At 42.5% G+C, this 9,059-nt stretch overlaps 1 long non-coding RNA gene across 1 annotated transcript; it reads left to right on the top strand.

The window, feature by feature from the left end:
- Nucleotides 1-242: 242 nt before the first annotated feature.
- Nucleotides 243-1,767, top strand: LOC110778601 (uncharacterized). Its single transcript, XR_002530880.2, has 3 exons — nt 243-441; nt 803-986; nt 1,543-1,767. It is a non-coding gene; the product is annotated as an uncharacterized lncRNA (long non-coding RNA).
- The last annotated feature ends 7,292 nt before the right edge of the window (nt 1,768-9,059 follow it).

Below are 9,059 nucleotides of genomic sequence, written 5' to 3'. Positions count from 1 at the left end.
ATCGAACAAAATCAAGGTTCAACAATGGATGCGAAAGAGAGGGGAGGGAGGCGGATGAACCGAGGTGTAGGGGGCTAGGGTTTGTTTTGTTCTTTGGAATCTCATATGGCTTTTTTTTCTTTTTTCTCTTTCTCTCTCTAAGTTTCTTTTTTTCTCTCATGTGTCAAAATTACCATTGGAGTATTATGTAGCTAGAAAATGTTATTGCTTGAAAAAATGATAGTGGCATACTAAGCTATAATAGTATTCAGCTAACCATTAAAGATGCTCTTAAATTCTATCCCCTTCTCTGAATATTTTTATTCTTCCTCAAACTTAAAAACTTCTGTTTCTGCCTCCCTTCTCACTCCTCTTTTTACCCTCAGAAATATCGACAACATTCATCCTCATCGGCGCCTGTGTCAGCGATTTTGGTGCTGGGTAACCGACGCCGTCAACCAGGTAGGTGAAAATTTAGATAGGTCCGATCATTTGTCCGATACGACTCGAAAGCTAGTTCGATTACTAACCATCCAAAAGAGAGCGTGCTCATAATGATTGATCCTTAATCCTATAGTTGTTGGAAAAGTGTTCGATTTTGCTGTTCTATTTTCCATTTATCTCTTATTTATTTTATTGAATATTTTCTTCTGCAATTCGGGATTTAATTTGTTGATGGTTTTCTTTGCTAATACATATGCAATTTGGAGTATATTATTCTTTTTGTAAATTTGTATACTAATTTGCTAATTATATGTGTAGTGATGATGAAGTTGTAGATTACATGTTTGGTTCCTTAACATTTTCTATTTTGTTTACGCAGGATTGGAGTGTCGGTGAACTTGAAATGGTTTCTTGAAGAATTTGGAAGACCTGTTGTTTTTATTTTAATCTAAATGCTGCTGATTTCAATCCGTCATTTGAGTTGAGGATGAAGTCGAATTAACCACTCAAACATCAATTTTCTCACCATTTCAATCTATCAATTTTATTCTTTTTATTTTTTGGTAAGTTTAATTCTTAGAATTTCATCTTTTAACTGCAAAATGCAACTTGGACATCCGAATTTTGTATGTCCTCGTCCAATTTTGTTTCTTGTCAATTTTGCAAACAAAGTTTGTGATATTGCTATTGTTTATATGGGATCTTGTGTAATTCAGCTTGGACATCCGTAGCTTGCAAAATTAAAAAAATTGTTCACTAAAGTTGGGTATTGATGATTTCCGTCCTTATCTTCTTGCTGCTATTTCGATAATGTATTCAAATGGAATTTTCTATAATCTAGATTGTGTAGAAACTTGAAAACCCAGTAGTTTTTGTGTCTTTTGGTGCTTGCGAGTTGTGTATTTGTAGATAAATGTATTCAAATTAGTAATTCTAATCACCTAGATTGTCGAACTGGAACCAACAACAAAATCAATGTATCCTTCCTACTTTCCTAGTAAGGCTACTACTTGATAGCAAATCTAAAATATAATCTTTCTCCTAAGTTTTGTTTGAGTTGTCTTTAATTTGTCTGGGATATTACAAAATTTTCTAATTCTTTTGTTTATTTTGGTGCAGATCGAAGTAGTTTTTTTCTCTTTTTGGAAAGCAAAGAATTGAACATTTGTTAGACTTGAAACGATGATCAAGCGAGAAGATTGTGTCCTTTCCTAGTGTGATTGTGTTTTTTGTAATTTAATTTCAATGTTATAAGTACTCTGTAGTTGCTAATCTTAATGGTGGCAAAAACTTGTTCGTGTTTTGTACAATCAGTTGAAAATTAATAAAGTTGATTTATTTTAATGTGTGTTAATGGATCCTGTTGATAATTGAATAATTCTTATAGCATTTCAATAAACAAATGGCCAAATGTGGCTGAAATAATAATTATACGTAAAAAAAGGGAATAGAAAACGGTTGCTTACGACAACTGTTTTGTATCTTAATGTAACGGGGAAGTATATAGGACGGTTGTCTATTGATTTTAGGAAGGGTTTATAGAGCGCTCTTCTCAAACCAATGTAATGTATGATCAGGCGTACAAAGCGCCTTTTCCAACCGCTTTATAAACTTTATAAAGCGTTGAGCAGAAGAGCGCCTCTAATGAGCTTTATAAGGTGTATTTTAACAGTTCTATATTCCTATTTTTGTAGTAGTGTACTCCGACTTTGGGTTAGGGAGGCCGGACCTGGCAGCCGGCTGTCTGGCTGGGCACGACGGCCGACGGTTTGGTGGGACTTGAAGGCCGTCCGACTGGCTGGTCTTGATGGCCGACCGGTTGGCTGCGATGGCCGGCTGGCCGCGTCCGCCTGGGTGTCATCGCCGGCTGTGATGGTCGGTCGGCTATGGCTGGCTGTCATCGCCGGCTGTGATGGTCGGCGGCGGCTGGCCGGCTTCTCTCCCTACTGCATTTTCTCTTTTTATTTTATTTTATTTTATTTAGGAGATGAAAAGAGGAACCATTCATTCACGTTAATGTATAAGGAAGGCAGTGGGCCTACCAAATTAACAAATGATGGCAATAGTGTTTGCTAAATGATGATGATGAATGGTTTCTTGACAAGTGGCATGATCCATAACCCCAATAAATCCTCACCCTCTATTTTCTTATAAAAAGGGTGGGAGGTCATAAGAGTGTTACCACTTTTGCTCTCACTTTTCTCCAACTTTTCTACTTAGTGAGGCTTTTCCTTACTCCTCCAATCATGCCATTCTTCAAATAGATATTGGGCTTTAGTCACGTTTTATGACCAAATGTAGTGGTCGTATTTTGAAAGTCACAAAGTTTTCGGTCGTCCTTCATAAATTTTTGGCAACCTACGGAGGTTTTCCGGCGGTCCTCCGTCCATTTCCGGCGACGTTCACGACTTTTTCAGGTCATACCTCCGACGTCCTCACTGCTTTCCGACGACTTCAGACCGCTTTCCGGCGATTTTTCGGGCGGATTCCGACTGTTCACCGGCGACTTCCGTCGAAATTTTGACTATTTCCGGTCATTTTTCCGACGTCCTTCAGTTATTTTCTGGCAGTCATCCTGGTGATTTTCCGGCGAGCTCAGGCTAACTTTTCCAGGTATCAATATTTAGCTTGTGTTTTGTCATTATTTTATCTTAATATCCGACGACTCTTCCTAGAGTTTCGCGTCGGTGTGGACGCTCGGATGATGTGTCGTCGAGTGCTGCGCGTCGACGCCAGCGTCGTCTTGTGAGAGCGTCGGAGGTAGAAAGTAGTAAGATGGAGAAACATAATTTCTTAGGTCAGCCTTCCGTAGACAAGACTTTGCATAATGTGTATTGGTTGGATATAGGTGGTTGAACCATTAACGTAATGCCTCTACGGTCTTGTGCCTTTAACCCCTCTGGCTCATCCCGTCAACCTAGTCGTATCGATCTTTCGGATGATGAGACTGATGAATGTGTAGTAGCTAGGGAGAGTGTATGGCTTGACCCGGTCTATTATCGTGGTTTGCTTTCCTCAAAACCTGGTAAGGATTGGCCATCCACCGCGCGTGTTTACCCCATAGTTGCTAGGGAATTGTATAGAATTCGGCCAGGCTACGAACTTACCGTTCCCGGTGCGTGTTCCGTGATTGGTTGCCCCCCCGGAGAGTTGTTGTACCGTGTATATGAAGGATTTTGAATTTGGGCTTAGGCTTGCTCTCCATCCATTTTCGTTGACGTCTTGAATGAGTTTAACGTTTGTCTTTCCCAGTTGTCACCACGGAGTGTTCGTACCATTATTGGTTTTATTTGGGTTTGCATCTTTTTCGAGTTTCCCCTGGCACTTCCTCTGTTCAAGAAACTCCATTATTTGAATGAGTTCACCGGTACCGATGTAGAGCCGGTGTTTCGGTCTTTGGTTAGTCTCTCTGATAGGACTACCGTGTATCCTCGTATGACATCCTGTCATTTTTGGCGGGAGAGGTGGTTTTACCTTAGATTTCCCACATGCCTCCATTTTGTGCGTCCGTTCCCTATTCGCTTTACTCCAGGAAAACCTGATTGTCATATGAGTAGAGTGTCCGAGGTGTTGTCTGATGTCGAACGTTTTGCCTATGATTATTTTGGCGTTGCCCCTCGGAGGCGCCTCCCTAGTGGTAAGGCATCTTCTCCTGAACCGTTGACGTGGTTGCCAAATATAGGGGTGGCAATTTCATCCGAGTCCGACGGATATCCTAACCACCCGAACCGAACATGTGGATGAAAACCCGATACATCACGGATGTTAAACGGGTGGCAGGTGGATCGGGTGATGGGTCGGGTCGGATTCGGGTGGAGGTTCATCCAACCCGTCACCCGATCCATCATCCGATCCATCCATCCATCCGTTAAAATTATTAATTTTTTCACTAAAATTGCTTAATTATTAATAGAATCTTGTATTTATTACGATAATTTTTTTATTATTAGCATTTTATGCTATGTTATAATGTAGATGTATCAAATTTATACTTCATTGACCACTATATTAACACATATTACTTTTTATTAATATTATAAATAAAAGTTGACGATGCTTTTACTTTCACCCGTTAATCACCTTATCCACCCGATTCATCCGCGGATGATGGATGGGTCGGATGTGGTTGGGGTTAAATCGGGTGATGGATGGGATGGATGATGGATGAAAATTTGACGGATGGAGGCGGATGAAGCTCCACCCGATCCACCTCCGATCCATTGCCACCCCTAGCCAAATATGACGTACGTTCAGTACGAGTCGGTCCTTTCTTTTGGGCGGCCTCAGCCGCCTCCTTTCTCCTGGTATGCGTCTGGTTGGAGTCGTTCTTCTTATGTTCATGTATTTTCCTTGTGCGGTTTTCTTTATCGTAGTCTTACACCATTCTTGATTTACATGACTTTTTTGCAGGTGAGGGTGTCTCGAAGATTGACCCTGTACTACTCGGGATTTCCTTTGATCATCAGACGGTGCATAGCAGTTGTCCGGATTTTCCGAAGAATCCGAACATCAATCCCATTCTTGCCGAGTACACTAAGATTATGATGAAGAGAGGTCGCAACTTGATTACTGAGATTGATGAGCCCCTTTTTCCGCCGCTCGAGGGTTTCCAATTTGGATCTCCTTCGGCCCGTCAGGTCTCGATTGATATGCATGCCGACGAGCTCGAGGGTCATAATCCTGGAGGTACGACTCCTTTTGGTGACATCCCTCTCTTTCGGCGGCGAACGAGATACATTTCACCTCTTTCTTCAATGGCCTTTCTAGGGAGATGAGCACCGACGCTGGACGAGAGACTTATATGGAGCCGGAGAGTGTGAGCCTGCCTCCGGAAGTGAGGTGTCGTTTGACGGGCTCATATTTCTCTAGGGGTTCGTCCTACACTCCTTCTTAGCGTGTCACAGAGTCTTTGGACCTTGATGATCCGCAATCTGGTGGGAAACCTTGGATACCGCATGTTGAAGGCTTTCATGATTCCCGCACATTACCCGGGAGATCGGGTGTCTCGTCCCTATGCTATGGCTTCGCATTATTTGGCACAGGTATCAAGTTATGTACATGTTTCTTCATAATTGATGGTATCTATGCATTTCCTTTCTAATGCCTCCTTTATGTTGTGTAGGCCAGCATATACTATCTCCAAGCGTCTGAGATTGGCATGGGACATATGCGTGAGGCCGGTACCTGTGAGGGGGTCGAAAAAGCACGAGGCTAATGCGTGACCTCGTCCCTCGTGGGTGTGACGATTCTTTTTATTCAATCAAGTGTAATTGGATTTCCTGTGAGTTTACACCCAATTGACTAGTAATATAGGAGTCGCCATTCAGTTTTTAACGACAATGAGAAAAACTGACAAAACCCGGTTATCGTGACATAAAGGGAGTGCAATTATGTTTGATCACGACGGCCGTAGGTTCCCTTGTGATCCCTGGTGTGGGGATCTCTCAACATACACCCGCAAGGTAGAGATTGAGGGTTCGGGGGACTGTAACTACCGAGAGGAGTACTTCGCTCGTCGATAACTCCAGAGGCAGGATATCCTTACTAGCTCAGCATAAATAATTGAAGGGACATGCGTTAACTATTAAACTAATCTGAGTTGATTTTAGCAATATGCAACATATAATACTAATTCGATCGTGATTATCTGATTTAAATAGCATTAAGGGACCTAGCATGATAATCCGATTTCCCAAAAATATTATATTTGTTAGGCGTGATAGAACAATCAGATTAGGTTAGTTTAACAGTTCATAAAAAGGGCGAGGAAAGCAGTTAAATCATAAAAAAGGGACACATTACGACGCACCCTTGAGAGGTGCGTCACGGTTCTCAGAAAACTAACCACTTTGACTTTGCTATTTCTCCTTTTTATTCAATGAATCTCAATTATGGGACATGATACGTTCTGTTCGATTTATGGATCGATTGCGACAGAACGCGTGAACAATTTCGCAGCGAGAGGCTTAGGCTAAGGGGTTTAGAGTCAATACTCAGAATATAATTATGTGTTGTTGTGTGTGTCCCTTTCACGTCGAATTTAGGGGTCTATTTATAGGGAAGAGTTCGTGGGAAGATAGAATTGCAGAGTTCTAATCCACAAAGAATTAGGAAAAAACACGTACCCAGGTACTTTCAGCGCCCAGGCCTGGGCGCCGAAGATTTCGGCGCCCAGAGCCAGGCGTTGAAATAGGGTCTGGGCTGTTTTCTTTAGTCAGATTCGGATTCCTGAAATCCGCAGAGTTTGAGATTAATTCGAGTCTTTTAGCGCGTATCAATTTTGTGACGGAATGCGTCTGGGCCCGTTACGAACTCTAGGCTCGTTAGGATTTCAATTAATACGTAACTCTTATTTCCGAATCATATTAGGAATAGGATTCTCGCAGTTTTCTATCTTATTTAGGATTTATGTTGGAATGCAACACCTAATTCTGACAGGTTTCTATCTTTTATGATTTGCCACTTTTAGAAGCTACTTTTTACGGCAGTTACTATTTTTAGCAGGTTTCCATAAATAGCAAGTTTCGGGTGAAATGAAAAGGGGAATTGAGATTCGTTTATTTCATAGGAGATGCGTTGTCAAGTGGAGATTTACGTTTTCATCATCGAACTTTTCCCTTGCGGGAATGGGGACAAAAGTAGGTGTCTACAGTTAGCCCCCACTTTGACTGAGTCTTGGAGTAAGACGATGGTCAAAGTATTAGACGGAGTGCGTCACACAAGCCATGGTGACCTGTTTTTTGCGAGGGTCTCACGAGCCCCCGAGTGATAACATTTGACTTAAGGGTCATCACTTGAAGTGTCGACATATCCCTCACGTGTCATTGGGATTTGTCAACGGATAGTATAGAAACTTCCTCAATTTGTCATCGGAAGGATCTAAAGGTGCGTAGAAACTCCCTCACTTTGTCATTGGGAGTAGCTGCAGATGTTTTCGAAATCAAAGCTGTAAAGTGTAATTGGGCCTGGCCAAGCCCAATCACAAGGTAAAAATGTTTTTTTATAGATTCTCATTTTCAGGGCTAGCTAAACGAGAAAACCCCCTTGTTTTTATAGGACGTAAAACGAAGGAAAATCCAGCACCCTTGTTTTTATAGGACGTAAAACGAAGGAAAATCCAGCAAAAGTTATCGCTGCAGCGACTAAGGACCTGCGCGGTTTTAATGGCGCAGACCCCGCCGGCTAAAGATGGCGAGCCTGTCCGCTAAGGGTGGACACCCCGTCCGATAGAAGTGGACGAATCTGTTTTTGAAATTTGAAAATAAGGACCTACGCGATTCGTGACGTAGACCCCGCCGGCTGAAGATGGCGAACCTTGTCCGCTAAGGGTGGACACCCCGTCCGATAGAAGTGCACGAATCTATTTTGAAATTTGTTTTGCTTTTTTTGAAAATAAGGACCTACGCGGTTTGTGACGTAGACCCCGCCCGCTGAGGGTGGGCGAGCCCTGTCCGCTGAGGCTGGACGTCCCTGAATTCATTTTCTTTTCGATTTGGGAACTCAGGCGGTTTGTGACGCGATCTTGCCGACTGAAGATGGGCAAGTTCCTATTTCTTTGGTTCTTTGTGATTTCTTTTGAGAATTTCTTTTATTTATTCATTCTTGCAAGAGCGAATTCTTTCGAGGGATGCTCGAATTTAGTTGTAACCTGAACGTGGGCTGACAACATGTTCAGACGGATCTTTGTCTTGCGACCGTCTGCTTTCGTGATCTTGAGCTAGTCTTTACGGCTCGACTTGGTCTTTGATCAGAGGACCGTGCACAAGTGTCAGTGACGTCCTTTCGATGAGGTCGAACCTATTGTTGTTCTTTTGAGATATCCAAACATGATATGGTGTATGGCGCAGTCTAGGAATGTGATTATGATCGCGCGCTCCTCGTTGGAGTCTATTTTTTTTCGCGAGCCCCCAAGCACTGGGGCTCGTCGGTTGTTTTTCGCATCCTGTAATCACGTTTGGGGTCATGTTCGTATGTGCGAGCGACCTTCTATAGTAGTGTGCTACTTTAGCGAAGCCGTGGAGTGCGACTTTTAGTTTTCAGGCGACATCCGGTTTTAGCTTGGCCCGGATTAACCCTTTGACAGACAAACATTTTTTATTTGGAAAACCAAGGACTTGACGACACATATTTTTGGTGTTTTGAAGAATGACCATGATATATTGCTTTTTTTTAAAAAGTGTACATAAGCATTTTCTGAGACGAGTCTAAGTTCCGACCAAGTTTTATTATTTTTTCTTGCTTATTTGGGAGCTAAAGGTGCTTTGGGCTTGATCCTACTTGCAATAGGGCCTCGTGTTTAGCAACACGGTCTTAAGTCCGTTCCTGTTCCGTGTTTTGTGAAATCTGGGCCTTGGGCTGCATTTTCAGCGCCCAAGTTCAGGCGTTAAACATTTCGGCGCCCAGGCGTGGGCGCTGAAAGTCCTTTCCTGGTAATATTTGATTTTCGGATTTCCTAACACGTTTCCGAATGGGATCAGGATGTCATTGGGTGCGTTCAGCTATATATAGGGGCTAGATACGTCCTTATTTTCCACCACTCTCAAATTCTTTCTCTTCTTTTGCTGTGCTCTAATTATTCACTGCTTTTGCCATGTCGATCCCTACTTTCTCACTCCAACGGACTGTTAGGCGTTGGT

Source organism: Spinacia oleracea, chromosome 1 (assembly GCF_020520425.1).
Source record: "Spinacia oleracea cultivar Varoflay chromosome 1, BTI_SOV_V1, whole genome shotgun sequence".
NCBI lineage: Eukaryota > Viridiplantae > Streptophyta > Magnoliopsida > Caryophyllales > Amaranthaceae > Spinacia > Spinacia oleracea.
Note: the sequence above shows the minus strand (reverse complement) of the source record. Positions and strands in the feature narration are given on the sequence as shown.